The sequence below is a fragment of the Ovis aries genome, chromosome 4 (genome assembly GCF_016772045.2).
Source record: "Ovis aries strain OAR_USU_Benz2616 breed Rambouillet chromosome 4, ARS-UI_Ramb_v3.0, whole genome shotgun sequence".
NCBI classification, from domain to species: domain Eukaryota; kingdom Metazoa; phylum Chordata; class Mammalia; order Artiodactyla; family Bovidae; genus Ovis; species Ovis aries.
The window spans coordinates 84366537-84393017 of NC_056057.1; the positions used below are offsets into that span (position 1 = coordinate 84366537).

General features: G+C 40.1%; 1 long non-coding RNA gene across 1 annotated transcript in view; it reads right to left on the reverse strand.

Annotated features, from left to right (window-relative positions):
• Positions 1 to 1316: 1316 nt before the first annotated feature.
• The window catches only part of LOC132659754 (uncharacterized), a 29901-nt gene continuing 4736 nt past the window's right edge, over positions 1317 to 26481 (reverse strand). The window contains exon 2 of the long non-coding RNA XR_009600518.1: positions 1317 to 12693. This is a non-coding gene — a long non-coding RNA (uncharacterized LOC132659754). The remainder of the gene's footprint in view (positions 12694 to 26481) is intronic.

Consider the following 26481-nt stretch of genomic DNA (forward strand, 5'->3'; position numbering starts at 1 on the left):
CAAAATCCCATCCCTGAACCCAGTGACATGGACAGACTACAGGTGTGGGCAACAGCAATCTGCTTTGTTCCTCAAAGACAGTAGTAAGGAGGCTCTGGGTTCACCTGTGCAATTAGGTGTCCTATATGGAGTCACCTAAGTCCCGAGGAGCCTGGTGGGCTACAGTCCATGGGGTCGCAAAGAGCTGGATGCAACTGAGAGACTTCACTTTCTTTCTTTCTTTCTTTCTAAGTCCCCCTAAAGGGACAAAATGACTTCAGAGTCAACCTGAGCAAGGCTTACTAGAGGACAGTAAGTCAAATGACAGTGTTATGTGTGAATGAGCAGAGGGCTGCTCAGCAAAGTCAGTGTGAAGAGGTGTTCCCCTCCCCTCCCTTTCCCCACCAGCAGGTCCAGGATGGGGGTCCAGGACCTGGACTCCATCCGTCCAGTCCCAGAGGGAAGCCGGGCTCCACCGCTGAGGTCACACTTCAACTCTGACAGTCTGACCTCAGGGCATATTCACGTCACATCTTTCACTCCTCTTGGTCTCTGCTCTGAGAGCCAACATGTGGGGGGCCTTGCCCTCCTAGGAGGACTGGCTGCATTTAACTGATGCTGCCCGTGTATCAGGGGTGGAGTCCCTTCTCAGGTTGAAGTCACACCCTGATGTCCAGCTCAGGCCCCATCAGTCATCATGCTGTAGATGTGGGTTCACTCCTGACACAGGACATTCTCATTGTGATGACACCACTGAATTCCTGAGGTTTTAGTTCAAGGCCAGACCCTGGCACTTCCCCTCCCCCTGTCTCCATGCAAAAAGCTCTCCCTGGTGAGGCCCCAGGCTCTCAGGGAGCCTCCAGAGGCATATCTGCCCTGTGGCACATTCTTAGACCAAGCTCAGATAGAGTTGATTAGATCCACACAAATGGCCAGTTGCTACCCAAACCAGCACCGTTACCACTATACACAATTGGGTATTTCTTGAATAAAACGATGAATAATGGAAAAATCTAATAGGCATGCTGACTTCTCATGAAGCATTAAGTTGAATACATTTCTATTTAAAAAAAAATCTCACAATATAATTGAGTTCATTTTAATTCAAACTAGTTAAACACAAGGGAAAAGGATGGCAAAAGATTTCATAGAGTAGGTTCAAACTAAGGGGACTCATGACTATTTCGGAAGATATGTCTAAGAGAGAGATATCATTTCATGATATATAATATAAAATGTCTGGCACTTTTTATATGTATTGAGCCATTTTGTCTTCCTGTTGTGATTCCAACACTTTAGGCCAAATACATAATGCAAAAGAGAAAAAACAAAACTAATCACTTTGATATGTTCAGTTTTAATACTTTTTATAAGTATACAAATACAATTATACAATTGTACAATTGGCCAGTTTCTCAAAGCAGCAATATTACCACTATACACAACTGAGTGTTTCTTGAATAAAACAATGAATTATCATAAAAACAAAAACAAAAACAAAAAAACTCGTAGACCTGCTGCCTTCCCATGAAATATTACATTGAATATTCCTGTTTGAAAAGAAAACAGCTTACAGTATTGCTGAGTTCATTTTAATTCAAACTAGCCATACATAAGGGGAAATGATGGCAATGATTCAGAGTACAGTTTCAAAGAAGAGTATTCAAACTATTTTAGATCATACTTCTAAGAGAAAGATACTGTTTCTGGTGACCATTTATATGTATTCATATCCCTTCTGTTACTCTTTTGTAATTCTAACACTTTAGGCCAGATACATAATTCAAAGCAAGAAAAATGAAACTATTTTTATACATAGAAATTTGTTACTTTTAAAAATTGTACACAGAACACATGTGCATGAGTTAAAAGAACACAAGAGAAATGTAAGGTTATAAAGAAGAAATACAGAGATCTGAAACATGAAAAAAAAATTCCATTCTGCAAATCAAAATAAAAAGAGATTTTCCTTACAAAAAGATGCTATTCCAATTTATTAAAAGTTCTTTTGATTAGGAACACAGCCCAAGATTTTCTGCAACTATTACTAAGAAGTCAGACTCAGTCTCACTGAGTACAGGATGGATCATATTATCTTACCAGCCACAGGCAGGTGACTAAATGTATGTGGATATGGTACCATGATGGTGAGGGGTTACAGTCAATAAATTGTTTACTAGCCATTTAATAACAAATGGCAGTGGGTATCACCATTTCAATGTTCAGTTGGGAGACCCCTGTCTCCTTGTGACTTTCAATGAAGGTTTCTTCCTGCTTCAAAAAAGAACACAAAACTATTTGAGATGTAGTGTAAAAGGGCAGTGTTACATTTTGCCCTATGTTTTTATAAAGATGTCTATATACTGAACATTGACTGTGTTTTAGACACTTAAAGAACCATGTGGAAGGCCACAAAGGATTTATTTTAAAGCTTTTTAGAAAAGGATCTACTGTTCACACGCCCACATTTTTATGTCTGAACTATTGTAGAAAGACGGGCCACAGCATGTTGGGCACCATCCATGTCATACATAGCTTCCAACCACTGCTGCTTGTTTTGATTTCCATTGTTATTTTTCTATGTAGATGTCACTTCAGTTACCACTTTCTTTCCACCTGTGGTTCAGACAGTAAGTAATCTGCCTGCAATGTAGGAGATCCGGGTTTGATCCCTGAGTTGGAAAGATCCCCTGGAGAAGGGAATGGCAACCCACCCCAGTATCCTTTGCCTGGAGAATCCCATGGACAGAGGAGCCTGGCTGGCTACAATCCATGGGGTCACAAAGAGTTGGAAATGACTGAGAGACTAACACTTTCACTTCTTTCATTTAACCTTTACCATGGCTGAGCTAGACTTCTCTGGATGGTATAAATGATAGCTCTGGAATATTGTTTCAGCAAGTATTCTATTAGCTTTATATTTGACTGACACCTCACCAGCTCAGCACAACCCAAGAGCCTTCACTGTGGGACTCATGAGGCTTGCATTTTGGTTACAGCTGAGCATGTCTGAATTCCAGCTCTGGAATGAGGTCTGCTGTGCTGCTGAAGGACCCACATTTTCCCTGCCAAGCCAAGTCCTCTTTCCTCACCACCCCCTCTGTCCCCTTCTCTTGGTCTTCAAAGTAGAATTAGCCTGAAACATTAGCATCACTATACAAACCCAGGAGGCCCTGGGCACAATTAGCAAAACTGGAAAGGAATCCACATTTCTGTTGGAAGTCATGGCTACCTTTATTCTAGAAGCTTCATTTCTGGTGGATTCCTCAGCTGATCCTTCCCTGTGCCCTGCCTTCAACATTCCTGAGGATACGGTCCTGGAGCAGGACGACTCGTTGTGTTGGAGGATGGCTTCCAAGATTTTAAAAAAGGTTCAGAAATACAGTGTGAAGTAGTCAAGGAGAATGGATTGGGGATATACAGTATCATTGCAGGGGGCAAAGTCATCTACTTAGGGGAGGAGAACAGGAGAGCAGTCAGCACCGCCATGTGATTCATCCAGGGCAGCTGCGTGGCTGTAGGAGCAGAGAGTTGGATTTGTGTGTCCAGCTGTTTGCAACCCTAGGACCCGGCCTATAGCCCACCAGGCTCCTCTGTCCATGGGATTCTCCTGGCAAGAACAGTGGGGTGAGCTCCCATTTATCCCTCCAGGGTATCTTCTGGACCCAGGGAGCGAACCCGTGTCTTTTACGTCTCCTGCATTGGCAGGTGAGTTCTATACGACTAGGGCCACCTGGGAAGCCCCAGAGTTGGATTTAACTTGGCCGTGTGTGGATAATCACAGCAACACCTCCTCCCCCATCATCCCTTCCCATCCCTCACCTCCTCACAGAAATCTCAGCTATCTCCTTGCTAATGGAGAGGAATATTGTTCAGAATCTTCATGATTCTATCTCAGCTTTTGATATTTCTCCCAATGACGTCTTGCAAAAGTTTTGTTTTGTCATTCACCTTTTCTCTTCACATCCCAAAATTCTTGTGTTTTTCCCCCTCGTTTTCAGTTCAGTTCAGTTCAGTTCAGTCGCTCAGTCATGTTCGACTCTTTGCGACCCCATGAATTGCAGCACGCCAGGCCTCCCTGTCCATCACCAACTCCCGAAGTTCACTCAGACTCACGTCCATCGAGTCCATGATGTCATCCAGCCATCTCATCCTCTGTCGTCCCCTTCTCCTCCTGCCCACAATCCCTCCCAGCATCAGAGTCTTTTCCAATGAGTCAACTCTTCGCATGAGGTGGCCAAAGTACTGGAGTTTCAGCTTTAGCATCATTCCTTCCAAAGAACATCCAGGGCTGATCTCCTTCAGAATGGACTGGTTGGATCTCCTTGCAGTCCAAGGGACTCTCAAGAGTCTTCTCCAACACCACAGTTCAAAGGCATCAATTCTTTGGCACTCAGCCTTCTTCACAGTCCAACTCTCACATCCATACATGACCACAGGAAAAACCATAGTCTTGACTAGATGGACCTTAGTTGGCAAAGTAATGTCTCTGCTTTGAAAATGCTATCTAGGTTGGTCATAATTTTTCTTCCAAGGAGTAAGCGTCTTTTAATTTCATGGCTGCAGTCACCATCTGCAGTGATTTTGGAGCCCCCCAAAATAAAGTCTGACACTGTTTCCACTGTTTCCCCCTCTATTTCCCATGAAGTGATGGGACCAGATGCCAAGATCTTTGTTTTCTGAATGTTGAGCTTTAAGCCAACTTTTTCACTCTCCTCTTTTACTTTCATCAAGAGGCTTTTTAGCTCCTCTTCACTTTCTGCCATAAGGGTGGTGTCATCTGCATATCTGAGGTTATTGATATTTTTCCCGGCAATCTTGATTCCAGCTTGTGTTTCTTCCAGTCCAGCGTTTCTCATTATGTACTCTGCATAGAAGTTAAATAAGCAGGGTGACAATAGACAGTCTTGACGCACTCCTTTTCCTATTTGGAACCAGTCTGTTGTTCCATGTCCAGTTCTAACTGTTGCTTCCTGACCTGCATACAGGTTTCTCAAGAGGTAAGTCAGGTGGTCTGGTATTCCCATCTCTCTCAGAATTTTCCAGTTTATTGTGATCCACACAGTCAAAGGCTTTGGCATATTCAACAAAGCAGAAATAGATGTTTTTCTGGAACTCTCTTGCTTTTTCCATGATCCAGCGGATGTTGGTAATTTGATCTCTGGTTCCTCTGCCTTTTCTAAAACCAGCTTGAACATCAGGAAGTTCATGGTTCACGTATTGCTGAAGCCTGGCTTGGAGAATTTTGAGCGTTACTTTACTGGCATGTGAGATGAGTGCAATTGTGTGGTAGTTTGAGCATTCTTTGGCATTGCCTTTCTTTGGGATTGGAATGAAAATGGACCTTTTCCAGTCCTGTGGCCACTGCTGAGTTTTCCAAATTTGCTGGCATATTGAGTGCAGCACTTTCACAGCATCATCTTTCAGGATTTGAAATAGCTCAACTGGAATCCCATCACCTCCACTAGCTTTGTTCGTAGTGATGCTTTCTAAGGCGCACTTGACTTCACATTCCAGGATGTCTGGCTCTAGGTGAGTGATCACACCATCATGATTATCTGGGTCGTGAAGATCTTTTTTTGTACAGTTCTTCCATGTATTCTTGCCACCTCTTCTTAATATCTTTTGCTTCTGTTAGGTGCATACCATTTCTGTCCTTTATCGAGCCCATGTTTGCATGAAATGTTCCCTTGGTATCTCTAATTTTCTTGAAGAGATCTCTAGTCTTTCCCATTCTGTTCTTTTCCTTTATTTCTTTGCATTGATCGCTGAAGAATGCTTTCTTATCTCTTTTATTCAGTATTATGCAATATAGTTATATTCTGACTAACCAATTTTCCAAAAGGGATGAAGACAACTGGGGGAGAAGTATAGTTAAGACTCTAAATAGTTAAGACTCTAAAAATATTTATTAAGCACTTGGCGTGTCCTAGGCATTTTACCTACACTTCCAATTCTTTCAAAAAATCCTCCATTTTAAAGGAATGGAAACTTAGAGAGTAAAATGAGTCAGCCAGCTGATCAATGCCTGAGTTAGATTCAAACCCTGGCCTACCTGGGTCCATAGTGCCGACTCTGGCCACTCCACTCTAACCTTTATTTGCCAAGGCAAAATTAAGCTTCTGTTGCTCCCGTTCCATCCGCACATATTCAAATGTTGCTGAGTGGGGCTTGCCTGCCTACATATCTTTAATTCAAGGTGCTATTTCTAACTTCTCTTTCCAGACACCAGAGACAAAAATTCTAGTTTTCACACTCCGAACAGAACTCATTCCTAAACACTGAACTTTTACTGCTGTCCTCTTCCCCAGTTTTAAATCTCTGGATACATTTGGCTGTGTTTACCATACCTTGGCAATGTTGACATTTGGGGCCAGGTAATTTTTGTCTTGTTGGCACCTGTCCTGTGCATAATGGGCTGTTTAGCAGCAACCCTGACCACTGGATGCCAGTAGCATCCTCTCCCTAACTGTGATGACCAAAAATGTCTCCAGATATTGCCAAAGGTGCTATAGAAGTCAAAACTGTCCCCGGTGGAGAACCACCAGATTAGAAGTAAGTGAAGTTGTTCAGTTTTGTGCGACTCTTTGCAATCCATGGACTGTAGCTTACCAGGCTCCTCTGTCTGTGGAATTTTCCAGGCAAGAGTATTGGAGTGGGTTGACATTTCCTTCTCCAGGGGATCTTCCCGACCTGGGGATTGAACTCAGGTCTCCCATATTGGAGGCAGACACTTTACCTGCTGAGCCACCAGGGAAGCCTAATTAGAAGTAAAGATTACATTAAAAGTAGTAAATTCATTTTTCTTTTTTTTAAAAAAAAATTAAAAATTTTATATTGCCACTTTGTCCATAACAGTTACAGATAAGTTTCCTTTGTACTTTTTGGCTTACAATAGGTTTTTGTTTTTTTTATAAAAAGATGAGCTCCTCTCAGATTTTACCTTCTTTAGAATTTTCTAATAACTCCTTACCTTGACATCTTCTTCCGATGCTGAATTATTTGCAATAGTCCTTATGTTCTCATTACTTTGAAAAAAAAAAAAAAACTATAATAGTATTTATCACATTTTACCATAATGCTTTAAAAAATTCATACATATAGTAGTCTTGGCTACAAGACTATCAACACTTTGAGAATGGAGACAATATAATATTCATTTCTGCACCGTCAGCATTTGCAAAAATTCTAAGTATGTGCTTAACTTGTGCTTTTAAATCACATTACAAGGCTTTCCACTTGTCGGCTCTTTCAATTGCTTGTGCCTACAGAATGTCCAGGCTTCCTTGCTAGCTGCTCGTAAAGAATCCACCTGCAGTGCATGAGACCTCGATTTGATTCCTGGATTCAGAAAGATCTGCTGAGGAAGGGATAGGCTACCCACTCCAGTATTCATGCCTGGCGGCTCAGACGATAAAGAATCTGCCTGCAATGCAGGAGACCTGGGATGGATCCCTGGGTTGGGACGATCCCCTGGAGGAGGACACGATAACCCACTCCAGTATTCTTGCCTGGAGAATCCTTATGGACAAAGGAACCTGGCAGACTACAGTCCAAAAGAGTTGGACACAATTGAGAGACTAAGCCAAAGGCTAACAGAGTTTTGCCAAGAGAACACACTGGTCATAGCAAACATCCTCTTCCAACAACACAAGAGAAGTTTCTGCACATGGACATCACCAGATGGTCAATACCAAAATCAGATTGATTATATTCTCTGTGGCCAAAGATGGAGAAGCACTATACAGTCAGCAAAAAACAAGACAGGGAGCTGACTGGGGCTCAGATCGTGAACTCCTTATTGCCAAATTCAGACTTAAATTGATGAAAGTAGGGAAAACCATTCAGGTTTGACCTAAATAAAACCCCTTATGATTATACAGTGGAAGTGATGAATAGATTCAAGGGATTAGATATGATAGAGTGCCTGAAGAACTATGGACAGAGATTCGTGACATTGTACAGGAGGCAGTGATCAAGACCATCCCCAAGAAAAAGAAATGAAGAAGGACAAAATGGTTGTCTGAGGAGGCCTTACAAATAGCTGATAAAATATGAGAAGGCAAAGGAGAAAAGGAAAGATATATCCATTTGAAAGCAGAGTTCTAAAGAATAGTAAGGAAAAATAAAAAGCCTTCCTCAGTGATCAATGCAAAGAAATAGAGGAAAACAATAGACTGGGAAAGACTAGGTATCTCTTCAAGAAAATTAGAGATCCCAAGGGAACATTTCATGCAAAGATGGGCACAATAAAGGACAGAAACAGTATGGACCTAACAGAAGCAGAAGATATTAAGAGGTGGCAAGAATACACAAAAGAACTATACAAAAAAGATCTTCATGACCCAGATAACCATGATGGTGTGATCACTCACCTAGAGTCAGACATGCTGGAATGCAAAGTCAAGTGGGCCTCAGGAAGCATCACTACAAAAAAAGCTAGTGGAGGTGATGGAATTCCAGTTGAGTTATTTCAAATCCTAAAAGATGATGATGTGAAAGTACTGCACTCAATATGCCAGCAAATTTAGAAAACTTAGCAGTGGCCAAGGATTCCAATCCCAAAGAAGGGTAATGCCAAGGAATGTTCAAACTACTGCACAATTGCACTCATCTCATACGCTAGTAAAGTAATGCCCAAAATTCTCCAAGCCAGGCTTCAGCAGTATGTGAACCATGAACTTTCAGATGTACAAGCTGGATTTTAAAAAGCCAGAGGAACCAGAGATCAAATTGCCAACATCCGCTAGATCATGGAAAAAACAAGAGAGTTCCAGAAAAACATCTATTTCTGCTTTATTGATTATGCCAAAGCCTTTGACTGTGTAGATGACAACAAACTGTGGAAAATTCTGAGAGAGATGGGAATACCAGACCACCTGACCTGACTCCTGAGAAATCTGTATGCAGGGCAAGAAGCAACAGTTAGAACCAAACTTGGAACAACAGACTGATTTCAAATTGGGAAAGGAGTATGTCAAGGCTGTATATTGTCACCCTGATTATTTAACTTATATGCAGAGTACATCCTGCAAAATGCTGGACTGGATGAAGCACAAACTGGAATCCAGATTGCCAGGAGAAATATTAATACCTCAGGTATGCAGATGATACCACCCTTATGGCAGAAAGTGAAGAGGAACTGAAGAGCCTCTTGATGAAAGTGAAAGAGGAGAATGAAAAAGCTGGCTTAAAGCTCAGCATTCAGAAAACTAAGATCATGGCATTTGGTCCCATCACTTCATGGCAAATAGATGAGGAAACAATGGAAACAGTGACAGACTTCATTTTCTTGGGCTCCAAAATCACTGCAGATGGTGACTGCAGCCATGAAATTAAAAGATGCTTACTCCTTGGGAGAAAAGCTATGACCAACCTAGACAGCATATTAAAAAGCAGAGACATTACTTTGCCAGCAAAGGTCCATCTAGTCAAAGCTATGGTTTTTCCAGTAGTCATGTATGGATGTGAGAGTTCGACTATAAAGAAAGCTGAGTGCCATAGAATTGATGCTCTTGAACTGTGGTGTTTGAGAAGACTCTTGAGAGTCCCTTAGACTGCAAGGAGGTCCAGCCAGTCCATCCTAAAGGAAATCAGTCTTAAATGTTCACTGGAGGACTGATGCTGACGCTGAAATGCCAATACTTTGGCTACCTGGTGCAAAGAACTGACTCATTAGGAATGACCCTGATGCTTGACAAAATTGAAGGCAGGAGGAGAAGGGAATGACAGAGGATGAGACGGTTGGATGGTATCACTGACTCGATGGACATGAGTTTGAGCAAGCTCAAGGAATTGGTGATGGACAGGGAAGCCTGGCATGCTGCAGTCCATGGAGTTGCGGAGAGTCAGACAGGACTGAGCAACTGAACTGAGAAACTAAGCACAGCACAGCCCTGAATGCGCGTTATGGCTTGTGATCTTTTATTACAGCCCTGCCATCTAGTGGCCAATTACTCAAACTGTAGGTACAATATCTAGGATGAAACTAAGCTAATATGCCATGGTTCTCAAACACAAAATTTTAAAGCTACATTCAGTATCACAAGAAAAAGATACTACTTAACCACTTTCATTCATATGCAAATCTATTTTTCAACTCCTGAAATATTCCAACTTTAACTTTGCTTGAGTGGAATTAATTCACATGTATAAGGTTTTTGAAAGTGAGAGTGATAGTTGCTTAGTCATGTCCAATAACGTGTTTATATAGCATTTTTATTTTAAAACAAGGAATATTTAATGTACACATTGCCCACCTTTTATATTAAATAATGTCCTTTTCCAACCAAGCTCAAGCTTTGCTGTTTTTTTATTCCTTAGAGACTTCTCTCCCTAATGAATCTAAGCCATTCGACAAAATGCCTACCAGGACACCAAACTCAGCTACATAGCCAGATCTCAGGAAAAGCTCCACAGCTAGGGGTGATTCCTCATCTAATTGGAGACGAAGCTGTTCCACAATTTGGATTGAAATAAGCAGTGTTTACCCTGGAGGAGAGCATGGCAACACACTCCAGCTTTTAATCAGTACGTTACTAGTGTGGTTATAGGACTGACTGAATTGATCCATCAACTCAACCAAGTAGGTTAGAAAATTAATCTAAATATTAAAAATATTAATTTTGAAGGAGCATTTTCACCACTAACTCATTGCCTTCACCAATTATGTTTTCAAATGTCTCATTCATACATTATTCTACTGTTATAATTAGAATAACTAATTAGTTAACTAATAATACAGATCGGATCGGGGGACAAGAGAATGGAAAAAGGATGAGAGATAACGGTTGGCAATTCAGTTTCAACTTTACGATTTAGCATTTGAGAGATCATAAATATATTACCAACTCATATTTATGAGTTATGAAGTGTATCTGCCTTAGCAGGGAGGCATAACCAAATGTCTCTAAAATATGCTGAATTGTTCTGTCACTTATTTGTTCTGCTGAGATCATTAACATGTTTTGAGGCCGAATGTAGCAGATGTATAAATTCTCAGATATTTCTCATTCTTCCTAATATTATCTCCCAATACATCATTGATTTGCAAGATGAATATTTAATTTTAGTACTACAAACTTACCAGTGGCATGACCTCATTTGTTTATTCTCAGATATTTTAAACATCTGAAAAAATTAAAAATATTATTTAGACCAACTACTCATCGCACATGTGCAAAGACTGAGGTTTTGAGAGGCTTGGTGCCTTGTCCAAGGTAATGGAACTAATCCTGGCAGATTCTAAAGCTCTCAGCTCCTGACAGACTAGCAGTCCTGAGGCCACACTGCAAAGTAATGCCTGAGGCTAACACACCCCTGAGAGTATCACCAGATGTGGGCGTGCATGCTAAGTCACTTTAGTTGTGTCTGATTCTGTGCGACCCTATGGATTGCCAGGCTCCTCTGTCCATGGGATTCTACAGGCAAGAACATGGGAGTGGGTTGCCATGCCCTCCTTCAGGGGATCTTCCTGACCCAGGGATCAAACCCTTGTTTCTTAAGTCTCCTGCATTGACTGTTTATCACTATCGCCCCCTGGGAAACCCCAAGGTGAGCCTCTCACCACTAATCCCATCATCTTCACCTCCTCAGGTATTCAATACTTCACCAATCTGCAGGAGGCCCAGCCTCTCTAACTGGTTCTTTTTCTCACAAATTCTATTTGTCTTCTCCACTTACCTCTCTTCTCACACAAACCCTTCCAGTGTCTCCTGTGACCCCAACCTGTGACCAGCTGTTCTCCTTTCTTCAAATATTCCCTTCATCTCTTTGCTTTACTTATAATCTACCTGGGTCCTGAGCAAACATCAGGGCTAGGAGTTGAGGTAGGTGTGTTCCTTGCTACTTTCAAATTATCTCACCCTTTCCCTCCTGCATCAGTCTCTGTTCTTGTAATGCTACCATCATTGGGATATATAGCATTCTTTCTATGTCTTCTCCCACTCTTCTGCTCACCTCCTAGTCACACCTCCTCATTCACTAGTCTTCTGTTCCCAGAAAAGTCTTCTATTCTGTTTGGTTTCTGACCTTTATCCTCAGTGATTTCAATAAGTGGATGACCCATCAAAAAGCCCCAGCTTCTCAATTTCTTGATTTCCATAATCCACTCTCATTTACCTTTTGCCCCTTCAGTCACTTGTTTTATGGTGACACGTAGGATTTTTACATCTTTTTAAAAAATGAACCTTTTCAAGTAGAAAGATCTAACTTCCTCCTGCATAGCTGTGCAGTTTATTGATACAAGTACTTCCATATAACCACATGGTTCTTCAGTGATGTGGAGGCATTTGATCCCTTTATCCTGCCACTTTCTTGTTATCCATCAATCCCCTCTCATCACTTTGTCTTCTTCAGCACAGATTCTATTATCATCGGCATAGTACTCCTTTGCAAATACTTTCTACTCCCTGTTCCTTCTTTCTCTCAATCGAGCTCACCCTATAAACCCCAATCCATGTGTGAATATATCTTGCTTCAGGGTTTTTTGCACCCAAACAGGGAAAAATTAGTTGTCATAGGAATCACACAGATGACTCGTTTTAAATCTATAGTCTCAGGCCACAGTTTGAATCTTGAGAGGACCCAGAAATCTTGTTACATTTCTCTAGTGAGTCAGTTTTTTTGCTTCCTGGGATGATGGTAGTGATGATGGATCCTTTCTCTTCAATCTTCTACCTGATCTTTTACACCTTTCTCTTCCAGCAGGTGTCCCTGTTCATATTTTATTGAGAAGATGGAACAAAGCAAAAAGATGCAAATCAGAAAAGGCTACAGACTATATTATTCTAACTATATGATCTTCTTATCAAAAGACAAAACTACGGAGACAGTAAAAAGATCAGTGGTTTTCAGGGGTTTGGCTTGAGGAACGGATGAGCAGGATGAACACAGAGGATTTTCAGGGCAGTGAAACTATTCCATACCATAATGGTGGATACACATCATTATACATTTTACCAAGTCCATAGAATACACAACACCCGAAGTGCACGGTGATATATACTATGGGCTTTGGATGACTATGATGTGTCAATGTACATTCATCAACTGTAACAAATGTAAGTTTGTTGGGAGATGTGGATAATGGAGGATGTTAGGCATGTGTTGGTGGTAGAATGTATATGGGAATCCTCTGTACTTTCCCTTCAATTTTGCTGTGAACCTAAAACTGCTCTAAAAACAGTCTTAATTTTAAGAGTCTGTATTTAAAGGGTAGTTGAAACTGACATTAATTCATAAACAGAAGATTATATTAATTCATAAACATAGAAATTAAAATGAACTAAATCTAGATATACCAAAACAGATAAATCTCAAATACATAACCTTCAGCAAAAGCAAGCTGCAGAGATTCTGTATATGTGAGTTTTAAAACAAAGTATCATACACTATATGTAGACACACAAATGTAGAAAAGTATATTAATGATAAAACAACTTTAGAATAGGAGAAAAGAGAGGGAAAGAATAGGAGTGGTACATTAGCTTGATCTGTTATATTTCTTTTTAAAAAATGCTTCCAGTAAAGATGCCAAAAGGGAGGGTATAAACTGAAAATGTGGGGAATGTTATAAAAAGGAAAATTAAACAGAGACAGTAGGTCCTATACATCAAGAAAGGAAGGAGGTATATTTTCGAACAAAGGACATAAAACACAGCATCCAGTTTTTGCAGACAGTGGAATAAGGATTAAGAAGCTCTGCCTATTATCAGTCATAATTTTTGAAGAAAGTTTCAGCAGAATGATGGGGGTACAAGCCAGATGGTGGGAGGTGGAGGAGAGACGTGGCACTGAGGAAGTGGAGGCAGCGAGAGCAAATTGCTCATTCAAGAATGTCGGCAATGATGAAGAAAGGGGTAGAGAAAGATACAGGAGTTGGAATGAGAAATTTTTGTCTGATGCTTCAGTTTTGGGCCAGGTGGGTTCTCAAATAACTCAACCATTTTGCAAAACATTGAGTCTTTATATTACCAAAAATAAAGGACAGAAATAAATATCTTTTTTCTTAAGGGAATATCTGCAAACTATCTTATTTGTTAATATAGCATAACGTAACACTAGGAGCTTGGTTCAATTGATAAAGAAAATGAATAACAGAGTTGGAAAAATTGAGAAAAGAAGATCTGTGAGATCTAGAATTTCCTGGGTGTGATGCTAACTCAGATAGATCTCCACAAAGTGGGCTTATTGATATTGTTATCCAACTGGGATCTTTCCTTCAGCCTTTCAAACTTAGAAATTTAACCTCATCAATGTGAATATAATTAGCAGTCTCAGGAAGCTGATTCCACTAAAGAAGCTCATCAGATCAAGTTGATCTGGGAGGCGAGAAAAAAAAACAACACTTAATTTCTTTAAATTTTCATCAGAAATGTACTTATACAGACCAGAAATGGCATTAAATTATTCTATTCCTATAACTTTTCCTAACTGTAAAAGTTCTCTAATGATTTCCTCCGGGTAGTTTTCTAAAAGAGGAAATATTGTTAGAGAACACATTGAAAGATCTCTATATTGCTAAATTAACCAGTTCTACTCTAGATTATCTGTCCAAATGTGTATGTTATTACATTTTGGGGTAATAAAAAAATCTGAAAAAAAAAAAAGGCTCAAAACTGCTGTTTAAGCCACTTTACTTATTTATATGTATGCCAGCATTTACTAGCACAGCTTCTAAATTATGATGTATCTCCGTAAGGTCTAAAACAGCCCATGCCGTCTTGGCCTGTTACTGAAGATTGCAAAAATATTATCTTGTTGTAACATCAGCCCTGTTCTGATTCAGGAAACCCTGATATAAATGCTTGTTCAATCTTTAAAAGAAACTGAAAAAAAGACTATAGAAAATATGAGTTGTTTGTATGGAATATTCCTTAGTGTAATATCTTTTAGAAGAAACCAACTCTCCATGGAAATAAACTAGTGAGTCTTTCATATAATTCTATTTAAAAAAAAAAAAGTTCTGACGGCACACTTAAAGAAGTAACATTAAACTACTTACTTCTGTGTATGCAGTGAGTTTTAAACCATTTTCTCAGATATAAAAAGGTATAGTTCTTTTGGACCTACACCAAAATGTTTATTTTGCACAGCTCATTCTATTCAATGAGAGCTTTGACTTGCAATGGTCCTGGGCAATGCTATTTGTCCAGAAAGTTTGTAAGCGTGGGTATCTGGAAAAAATAATTATATTCTGAGACAGAAGATTTTAGGATTTCTCTCTGAAAGGATAGAAATTATAAATGTCAGATATCTTTAAATCTTTATTTCCAAATTGAGATTCATGGTTCTATTTTAAAAACATCAAGCAAACTCAAAAGGAAAAAGACAGTCTAATAGTATTTTAGAGATATGATAGCTATTGTATACAGGGGCTATGATTCAGCTCAATATAACTAAATTTATAAGCTACTTGGGCATCTTAATATTGGAGCTTTGCTGCATCCTAAAGAAGAGTGGAAACTTGCTGGCTTCTTCCACAGCATCCATTTCCCCTTTTTTCCCCTTGGACCTCATTTTCAACAGAACACCCCCATCCCCAGTACAAAGGAGCTGTGTGGTTTGAGAGGGTAGATCTCGCCCCTGTGTTAAGTCCAGCAAAGCATCTTGCACCTGATCACAGTGGCTAGTTCAGGGATAGGCATGTATCACATTTTGACCAATGAAATGTGAGACTTATTAAGTCCTCCAAGGAAGTTTCCTCGCTCTTCTGTAGGAGCTTCAGGCCTACAATGTGAGAAGAGTGTCAGGCCCCATAACGCTACCATGAGGAGATCTAGGCTATAATTGAGTCTGGCACCCAGAGGAGAACAGAGCTCCAAGAATCAAAATGAAGCTGGTGTTCATTTTGGCAACATGAACCTATAAATCAAGATTCCCAAAGCCTAAAATTGGAAGAATCTGTGGACAATTCAGTTACATTAATTGATATACATCTTTGGTTAGGCTGGTTGGGCTTTGTTTTCATTCATAGTGAGCTAGAAATCTGCCTCCCTCAGACTTCCCAAAAGAGAGATGGGTGCGTGTTATGGAAGCCCAAGTCCTTGTCCTAGGGTGAGGACAAAAATACATGGTGTCAACTCACACACTAACATTCCCTGTGGGTCAGACTGAAACTACCCTCGGTGAGACCTCACCTGGGAACTCATCCCTGCTTGCTCTCCCTCCCTTCCCCTCTTGCTTCTTTCGCTTCCTTACTGGTTTCACTTGGAAACACGTCCTTAGTACATCACTGACATACAAATAACTTCTTGCTTCAAGTTGTGTTTCTGGGCACTCTGTCCTAAGGCACTCTTCTAAACAGAAAGATCTATAGATTGCCAGACTCAGAGGGGTAATATGATAGGGACAATGTCGCAAAAAGGTGGGTAAACTGTCACCATCCCAACATGATTTGAGGAAGGCTTTAGTTTAAGGATTTGATTGCCACTAATACTGGAAATGCTTACATGAATGACTTCTCTGTAAACTTTGGGGCCTTACAAATTTACCATTACACACCATTATCCCAGGAAAGAGGCATGGGTAGCACATATCTTGTTCCTCATGACGAAAATCACCAAGTTGAGTGTAGCCCAGGCTTCTGGATGCCACAACTAGATCACCATGGGGTTAGGGAAAAGGAGGGCTCCTGGGGCACAGTCACATAACGGGGTCATCCTTGTCCTTCAGTTGTTGCTGCATCATGGACTCTGACTGGAGTGTCAGGCAGCGACCTGATTAAGGGACCAGAGATGGGTGTTTCAGCTGTTCAGACCAGTTCAGGTTGTTAAGTAACAACCCACTTTTCATGGGGATGACCCAGAAAGATGTTATGGGAGGGAGGTGGGAGGGGGTTCATGTTTGGGAATGCATGTAAGAATTAAAGATTTTAAAATTTAAAAAATAAAAAACTAAAAAAAAATAAAAAAATAAAAAAATAAAAAAAAAATAAAAAAAAAAAAACAAAAAAAAACCAAAAAAAAAACTTAGGTAGCAGTAGTGATTGCTTGTCCAGGGATATTTGAAAAGGCTTGAATAGACAGGTCTGTGGGTCAGGGCAGAAGACCCATGTCATCCTTTGCATCATGTGAAAAAGAGATGGTCAGGTGAATTCAGATGATGACTAGGACTGTGGTTAGGATATGGCTATCCTCAAACTGGAAAATTCTTAAAGAGATGGGAATGCCAGACCACCTTACCTGCCTCCTGAGAAATCAGTATGTAGGTCAAGAAGCAACAGTTAGAAAAGGACATGGAACAACGGACTGGTTTCAAATTGGGAAAGGAGTATGTCAAGGCTGTATATTGTCACCTTGTTTATTTAACTTATATGCAGAGTACATGATGCAAAATGCCAGGCTGGATGAAGCACAGGCTGGAATCAAGATCACAGGGAGAACTATCAATAATGTCAGATATGCAGATGACACCACCCTTATGGCAGAAAGCAAAGAGGAACTAAAGAGCCTCTTGATGAAAGTGAAAGAGTGAAAAAGCTGGCTTAAAACTCAACATTCAAAAACAAAGATCATGGCATCTGGTCCCATCACTTCATGGCAAATAGATGGGGAAGCAATGGAAACAGTGACAGACTTTATTTTATTGGGCTTCAAAATCACTGCAGATGGTGACAGCAGCCATGAAATTAAAGGATGCTTGCTCCTTGGAAAAAAAGCTAAGACCAACCTAGACAGCATCTTAAAAAACAGAGACCTTACTTTGCCAACAAACGTCCACCTAGCCAAAGCTATGGTTTTTCCAGTAGTCATGTATGAATATGTGAGTTGGACTATAAAAAAGCTGAGTGCCGAATAATTGATGCTTTTGAACTGTGGTGTTGGAGAAGACTCTTGAGAGTCCCTTGGACTGCAAGGAGATCCAACCAGTCAATCCTAAAGGAACAGTCCTGAATATTCATTGGAAGGACTGATACTGAAGCTCCAATACTTTGGCCAACTGATGAGAAGAACTGACTCATTGGAAAATACCCTGATGCTGGGAAAGATTGAGAAGGGATCAACAGAGGATGAGATGGTTGGATGGCATCACTGACTTGATGGACATGAGTCTGCACAAGCTCTGGGAGTTGTTGATGGACAGGGAGGCCTGGTGTGGTGCGGTTCATGGGGTCTCAAAGAGTCAGACACAACTGAATGACTGAACTGATCCTCAAACTCAGATAAGATATAGGCCTTGCTGAAAGGAAGAAGTATTCATGATATCTAGCTTAGTCTGCACTGTCCCAAAGGTAGACCCTGAGGCAAGAATTCAAGTGCAGTTAGTTTTTTCGGGGGAAGCCAGTACTGGAGCGAGAAGCATTACAAGGAAGGCAGGCAGGCAGTGAAAAGTGCAGTATATGCTGGCTATGACATTGAGTGACTGGAGATAACCCATCTGAAGTATCCCACCTGGTTGATGACTGGCATATACAAACCCTTCTTGACAGTCCCTGACTGAAGACTACTTTCTGGGGGTGTTAATTCCCAGCCTTTCCAACCTGCCACACGTATGCCAAAAAAAAAAAAAAAAAAAAGCCCTTAGCACATATCAACAACTCCAAGTGACTGGTGCACACTGAAACAGTTTTGAAAGAATTAAAAATGATTGTTATTATGTACTACCTTCCTAGAAGTTGAGCTGAACAGAGCATACAATTAGCCCAGGTTAAAAAAAAAAAAAAAAAAAAAAGTGACCAAGACCTCATATTAACAGCACATCCAGAAAAGATGTGTAAGGATTTTCAGAGCTCATGATGGATTAACTTTCCAGCAGTTTTCATGGAATGCATGGTAACATTTTTTTTTAGGTGAAAATAAAGTCAGTTGATGGGTTTGATAAGTATGGGTTTTGCCATAAACTTTAAGTTAAATCTGCAATTCCAAGACTTGAAAAAATAAATCTTTTAAAGCACATAAACAAAACACTGCTGCTAAGTCACTTCAGTCGTGTCCGACTCTGTGTGACCCCATAGACGGCAGCCCACCAGGCTCCCCCGTCCCTGGGATTCTCCAGGCAAGAATACTGGAGTGGGTTGCCATTTCCTTCTCCAAAACAAAATACTATGTGACAGGAATTATATTATTTATAATTAATAAATTTATAATGCAAAAACTTAGGATTTTAAAGTAAGTTTGTATAATGCTGCTGTTGCTGCTACGTCGCTTCAGTCGTGTCCAACTCTGTGCAACCCCATAGACGGCAGCCCACCAGGCTCCTTCGTCCCTGGGATTCTCCAGGCAAGAATAGTGGAGTGGGTTGCCATTTCCTTCTCCAATGCATGAAAGTGAGAAGTGAAAGGGAAGTCGCTCAGTTGTGTCCAACTCTTAGCGACTCCATGGACTGCAGCCTACCAGGCTCCTCCATCCATGGGATTTTCCAAGCAAGAGTACTGGAGTGGGGTGCCATTGCCTTCTCCATTGTATAATGGTGGTTTTGGTTTAAAATTTTTTTTTAAAAGTGTTTGAAGATCACTGTAGCTCACTGCTAACATAACACTTCCAGAAGATTTCTGGATTCAGAATTCCTAGTTGCCAACTTGAATCCGGAAACCAACTTGAGCTGATTCAAGTAGGAAGGGAAGTAACTGATGGATGTGCAGGAGCTCACATAATTGTGGGACAGGCTGGGGAACAAGATCCAGAAGTTACATAACCATGTAGCATGTCCCAAACACATAGCAAAGCTCGGTTAGTACCCTGTGGACAGCACTGCGAAACAATACAGAATCGGGCTTGCACATCAAAATACTGCTGGTGTGACCGCATGCCCTGGATGCCACCAGGAACATCAACGGCATGGCTCCTTTATGAACTTGCTCTTGCTGAAGGTGTATGACCACAAGAGGGTGTTCTCCTTAGGTCAGGTAGTCATAAACCTGAGTCTAGGTCTCTCTTGCTATAAGAAACAGCAAAAAAAAAAAAAAAAGTACTGTTATAATGAGTTCTATGTCCCACTCAGACTCACAAAGTAGGAAATTCTCAAGAAATAAGAGAGCTCTGCTGTTGAACAGCTGGAAAACAAAGATAAATACCCCTTACAAGTGGTTGCTTTTCATTTGAATTACTACCTTCTGTTTTCCAAAACAACTGTCTGCTTAGAATTTCTTTTAATCCACTGTGCTATGACATGTCTGTGGTTTTTAATTGAGTTTCTGATGCATATGTTAAAAAGCAGATCATTAGTTTCTATCATTATTTTTATGCATGAAAAAATCCCATTACAGGAGTTATTATCACATGGGGTAATGACTTGGAAAACATTTCTCCGATTCCAGAGTGACAATTTAACAATAGGAAGAAAGGGAGAGAGGGAGGAGACACCACAGACATTCTTCTGAAGTCTTATATCTGAGTTTTGGTTTGTTTGTTATTCATGATGTGAATTGTTAAATTCAGAAAAATGGGGGGACCATATCTCAAAGCTGGTCAAAATGGGCATTAGGGTCATATCTGAGGCTCACCAGGATAATGAATTAGCTTACTTCCCTGGTAGGAGAATGAGGATGCTAACTTTGTAGAGGACAATTTGGCAATATAGATATAAATGGTAATATGGATATTTAGAAATCTCATTTGCTGAAATTAGAGAACAGAGGTCTGCAATTTTGTTAAGAGCCAGATACTCATTATTTTGTGGACCATATGGTTTCTGTCACAGCCACCCATTGTCATCCAAAAGCAGCCAGCATACATAACACATAAACTAACAACTGTGACTGTATTCCAACAAAACTTCCTAAAAAAATTTGGTCTGTGAGCTGCTTAGAGATGTTTACCATTAACAATACAGATGCCTACTACTGAAGAAAAATAATGTACCAGAGGCATTTATTACTGAATAAAATATTTAAAATGGTTGAATTTGTCTCTTTGTAATAGTCCTCAACAAGAATCTGAAGGAAAACTCACAGTGCCCACATCTGGGCCAGTAACTTCACATGACCTCTTGTTTACATCACGGTCTTTATTTTGTCATTTGATTGGGTATATCCCTGGGACAACAGTGTTAAAATTGCAGTGCAGTGCTTGACCACTTAGGTTCAAAGACTGGCTTTGTCATTTACTAACAAAATGACTTTGAAGAAGATAAAATCCAGAATAGAAACCAGCAGAACCACGGACATATTCGTAAGTGAGATGGAGGCTAAGAAGAATATAATTAAGTAATTCATCAAGACTTAAGATTTCAGTGAAGGTTAAACACATACCACTCCTCCTTGCCCTGGCAGTGGAGCCTAAACCTTGTAACACCAGTATAATGAGTAAGAAACACATATGAAGTAAATGGAAATCTAGGCTGAAGAAACCAATGCTTACACCTAAAAATTCTGGGCAGAGGTTTAGAATTTACAAGGACTCTGTACCTCAGAGAAAGATGGCCATGAGCAATAGTACTTACATTCTTTATAAAGGGTCATATATGCTCCAATTCTCCTTCTATGTGATAGTACAGTTACTTTTCTCAATGACTTTCTTTAGTCAAAATCCACAAAGATAATAAATTAAGTGGCTGTGCATCTCCATTAATTTTTCATTGCTCCCATAACAAATTATCTCAAATTTCATGGCTTCAACAAGAAAACTTTATCACTTTACATACTGTAAGGTCAGAAGTCTGGTATGGGTCTACTGGACTAAAATACAAGGTGTTGGCAGAATGTTTTCCTTTCTGGAGGCTCTAAAGGAGAATGCATTTCCTGTTCACTTGTTTTTTGGGCAGAATCAGGTATGCTTCTCTTCCTGGGACCAAGATACTTGTTTTCTACCTGGCTGAACACTAAGGGCTATTCTCAGCAAGAAACCAGCACAGGCCTTGGCTCCTGGCTGCCTCCTTCTCCAACTTCAAAGCCACCAGCAGCTGAGCCAGATCTCATGTAGGACTCTCAGACCCACTCTCTTGCCTCCCTCTTCCAGTTTTACGGTTTTAAGTGATTAGAGTTGGGCCCACTCAGATAATTCAGAATATTCTCTGCACCAAACATCCTTAATAGTAACTACATTAGCAAAACCCATTTTTGTCATATAAGGTAATAATCACAGGTTCCAGGACATCCCTGGGTGGGGGTGGGGGGGTGCATTATTCTGCCTACCACAATACATATCTGCTTCTCCTACTCTTTCCAATGGAACTGATATCTGAAAAATGTTGAGCTGCCTTTGTTCATTCTTGGATATAAATTCCTTCTGATCTTTGAAAAAGTCTACCTTACAAGGGCATGCAATGATGTATCCATGGACGTGCTGCTGATCATCTGTAGATACAAACTCAAATTTTGTCTTGTGAGTAAAAGTTATTTTATTTCTTATTACTATAAAGAGTACTGAACTAGAATCAAGAAGGCCTTCATTGTTGGCTCTGCTATGTGACCCTCAGAGACTCAGCTTCTTTGGGACTCAGTTTCCTATCCACCAAAAGAGAGAAGTGAACTTGGAAATTCCTAGATTTCCTTCTAGCTCTTAAAGTCTAAATCCATGGTTTGGGGGGATGGAGAAAGGCAGCAGAGATGGGAGAATAATTATATTTTAGGTAAAAAAATCAAACAACTACAGCAAAACTTATAAAATGAAAAAATTTCCAGAAAAACATCTTGAAGAAAAACCCAAATGAACTTTTTGACCAACCCAATAGTAAGGTAAAGCTTTGACTTTTTCTTTTATTTTTAACTCCATACATATTTTAATGTAATTTCAGGCATTTGCTTTCCATTAGTGACTCAAGGTAACTTGGTTTTGTCAAGACAATTTATATACTTCATGCTACCACTCCATTTCCAAGAGCTCTCCCTTGTGGCTCAGAGGGTAAAGAATCTGCCTACAATGTGGGAGACCCAGGTTCAATCCCTGGGTTGGAAAGATGCCCTGGAGAAGGGAATGGCAATCCACTCTAGTATTCTTGCCTAGAGAATTCCATGGACAGAGGAACCTGGCAGACTACAGTCCATGGGGGTCCCAAAGAGTTGGACATGACTCAGCAACTACACTTTCTTTCTTTCACCACTCCATCTATCTTTCTATACTTTCTCACATTATTCATAGCTCATAGGCTAATCTCAGTATATCAATAAATTAGCTTTGATCTCTCTCACATTATGTCTACAACAAATCTATATCAATCTATGCTTTCAGTGTGGATTATACCATCAGAAGCAAGTTTAGGTTGAAGATTGTAGAGACATAAGTCAAGTAATTTCTGCCATCAACATCATTTTCCAAGTCCATCATGCTAAAATCTCAGTGAAAAACAGGATAATTTTATTTGTACTGCAATCCAAGCTGCTAAAGACAGTTATCTTTAAAAGACAAGCAAAAATTACAAAAAGGTAAGCACTCAGCTTAAAAGAATGTTCCTTAATCTGCTTTGCCAATAGTGATTACACAAAAATAGTAATTTACACACGCAAACACACAAAGGATATTGAAAAGGCGCAAGTCTGGGTGCTCCATTTGGATTAGTTGCACTCTTGCTATTTAAATCAAGTTGCCCCAAATTGTATGAATCAAGCACCTTTTCAGGCCAAAGTCAGAGGAGGCATAAGGCCAACCTGCCTGGTGGCTCAGTGGTAAAGAATCTGCCTGCAATATAGAAAATGTAGGTTCGATCCCTGGGTTGGGAAGATCCCCTGGAGAAGGAAATGGCAACCCATTCCAGTATTTTTGCTTGGAAAATTCCATGGACAGAGGAGCGTGGCAGGCTATGGTCCAAAGAGTCAGACATGACTCAAGTGACTGAGCACACAGCCCCAGCCACAGGAGATAAGTAAAATAAGGGCAGGTTAACCAAAGTCAAAGATCAGATATGCAGTGGAATAGTAGTAGTCTGCTGTGTTAGAACACTGTTTTATGTGGTATAAATCAGCTCACATGTGATTGCTAAATAGGGGAGTAACGTTAGAGTAGTGCAGAAAGCAGGTTGGTATGTAGGTAATTTTTCCTAGCACTTTAATGTCCTGTGCTACCAAGAACCAACAGATAAAAGTCACATGGCTGACTGATGGATTACTCGTGGCCTGGAAGAATATGGTACCCAAATGACACGTTTTCACTCTGTGGCATCCCGCTGTCCCCTATGCTTAGCTCAGCCATGTACTCCATATTGATAATGCTTATTTTGCATTTCTTCTAGATCTGCACAAAAGCAACAACAGACAACAGGTCAGAGCCATCTGTCTCTGGCATCTCTAATTTTGTGCAAAGTCTGCAACTTTTGAGGGTGATGCTCTTCTGCCCTTGCTTCCATCAATTAGCAGTGTCTGTCTTCCATAAACTGGCATTTGTCAAGACACCTCCGATTTTTTTAAAGGTACAGCTCTCTAAATTACTATAGCATCTCATTGTGTGCGTGCTCAGTCGCTTGAGTCATGTCCGACTCTTTGCAACCCAACTGACCATAGACTGCCAGGCTCCTCTGTCCATGGGATTCTCCTGGCAAGAACACTGGAGTGTGTTGTCATGCCCTCCTCCATAGGATCTTCCCAACCCAGGGATCGAACTCGCTGTCTCTTGCATCTCCTGCATTGGCAGGCGGGTTCCTTACCACCAGCGTCACCTGGGAAGCCCTAGCATTTCTTCACTTGTCAGGAATTTCACATATCACGTTCTTTTAAATGTGTTCTTCTCGTTTGGACTGTTATTGTCTCTGTTAATGCTGTTGACTGGTTCTCAAACTTTGCTCCCTGTTACCATCACTTGTGGACCTTTTAGAATCCTGATGTCTAGGCTCTCCCCTCATACCATTTAATTTAGAATATCTGGGGGTGGGAGCCAGGGCATTAGTAGTTTTCAAATATTCTCCATGTGTTTTCAGTGAGCAGCAAAGTTTGAGAACCACTGCTCTAGTTCAGTTGTTTAGGGTTTGAGTGGTCTTTCCCCAACCCATTTTTCCCTTAAGGTCTCTTATTTTAAGTGAGGTTTTTTTTTTTTTTTACGTGAGGATTTTCAGGAATGTACTTCATACTGTAGCCAAAATGTTTTATTTTACCTTTTCAAATTTCCAAAATATAAAGAATGCATAAAAATATATTTAAGTATTTCATTAATATGCATTATTGAAGATCCTCTGGAGAAGGAAACAGCAACCCACTCTAGTATTCTTGCTTGGAAAACCCCATGAACAGAGGAGCCTGAGAGTCTGTAGTCCATGGGGTTGCAGAGTTGGACACAACTTAGCGACTGAACACCAACAAACAATAATCTATAAATGCCACAGTGGGCCTCCTGAGATGGACTGGCTCTCCAGATCTTTAGGATAAAGTGCTGCCACAGCTGGAGCACCCGGTATGTTCATGACCTCACCACTGGCTGGTGCAGTGTGTGTCACACCTACACAGTTCTACAACTTGGCCCCCCTCTACTTTATTTACAAGCAGCCCTGTCTTTTCCTGGGTCTCCCTACTCTGCTGCCTCTCCGCCTGTCTTAACCATTATCTGTGAATCACATGTTTTCAGCCTTTCTACTCCTGCTGCTACAAATCAGAAACTCACATCTGGAGTCTTGCTAGTCTTCTAATCCTCACTTTCTACCTCTGCTAAACAATGAAAGTCAGGTTAATTTTCCTAAAGTGCATCTGTACTTTTCCTCAAGCTACAACTTAAGCCTTGGCTTTTTCATAAAATGGTCCAAGATTCTAACACATATCCACCTTCTTCTTCCTGAATCAATTAAAATGCATACTGCTCAATTTGTCCAATCAGAAAAAAAGAGACAGCGAGCAAAATATTTTAGTTGTACAAGCCCTGGGACTGAGTAAAAGGTTACCTGTGATAAAATCTATGTCTATGAGCAATAAGAACTGACATTAATAGAGTGCTTATTACATCCCAGGTTTTACAAGAATTACTTTTAGTCCTCCAACAATTTGATAAAGTAAGTACCATCATTTCTCTATTTTACAGATAAGAAAACTGAGGTAAGAAGGTTAAGTAATCCACTCAGAGCCTCAATTGATCCAAATCCAAACAGGCTAGCTCCTGAGGTAGGTAGTGTTCTTAATCAAAACCCTATACTGCTTCTCAAGTAGCAAGTTAGTTAAATTTAATTCTTCCCAAATCTTAAAAAATGGCATAAAAAATGTCTGCTTCAATACCTAAAAGGAAAAAACCCATAATATATAAAAAACACTTTGTTATTTACACTATTAAATGAACTAATGTTTTCACATCAATTATCTTTCTTTATAATTTGGGATATTTATTATTTTTCTATATATTAATTATTTCATGCTTATAATTAAAGCTCTGTACCTATTCAGGAATTTCTTTGTAAGGGGAAATGAGGGTTTATTTATGTCCTTTTCTGCCTTGGAAAATCCTAGAAAGATCTATTTAATATACATTGCTAATTGGTTGGCACTTTTGGAACTTGTAGGAATACAAATTGATATAAATAAAAGCTACATCATATTAGATTAAAAGTAAAATTTTAATTTTCTATTATTGTAATTTTTTCCTATGAACCATTCAAATTCAGTTTCCTGAGAATCTACCATGAGTCTGATTCTGGGTTAATGAAAGAGAACAGGAT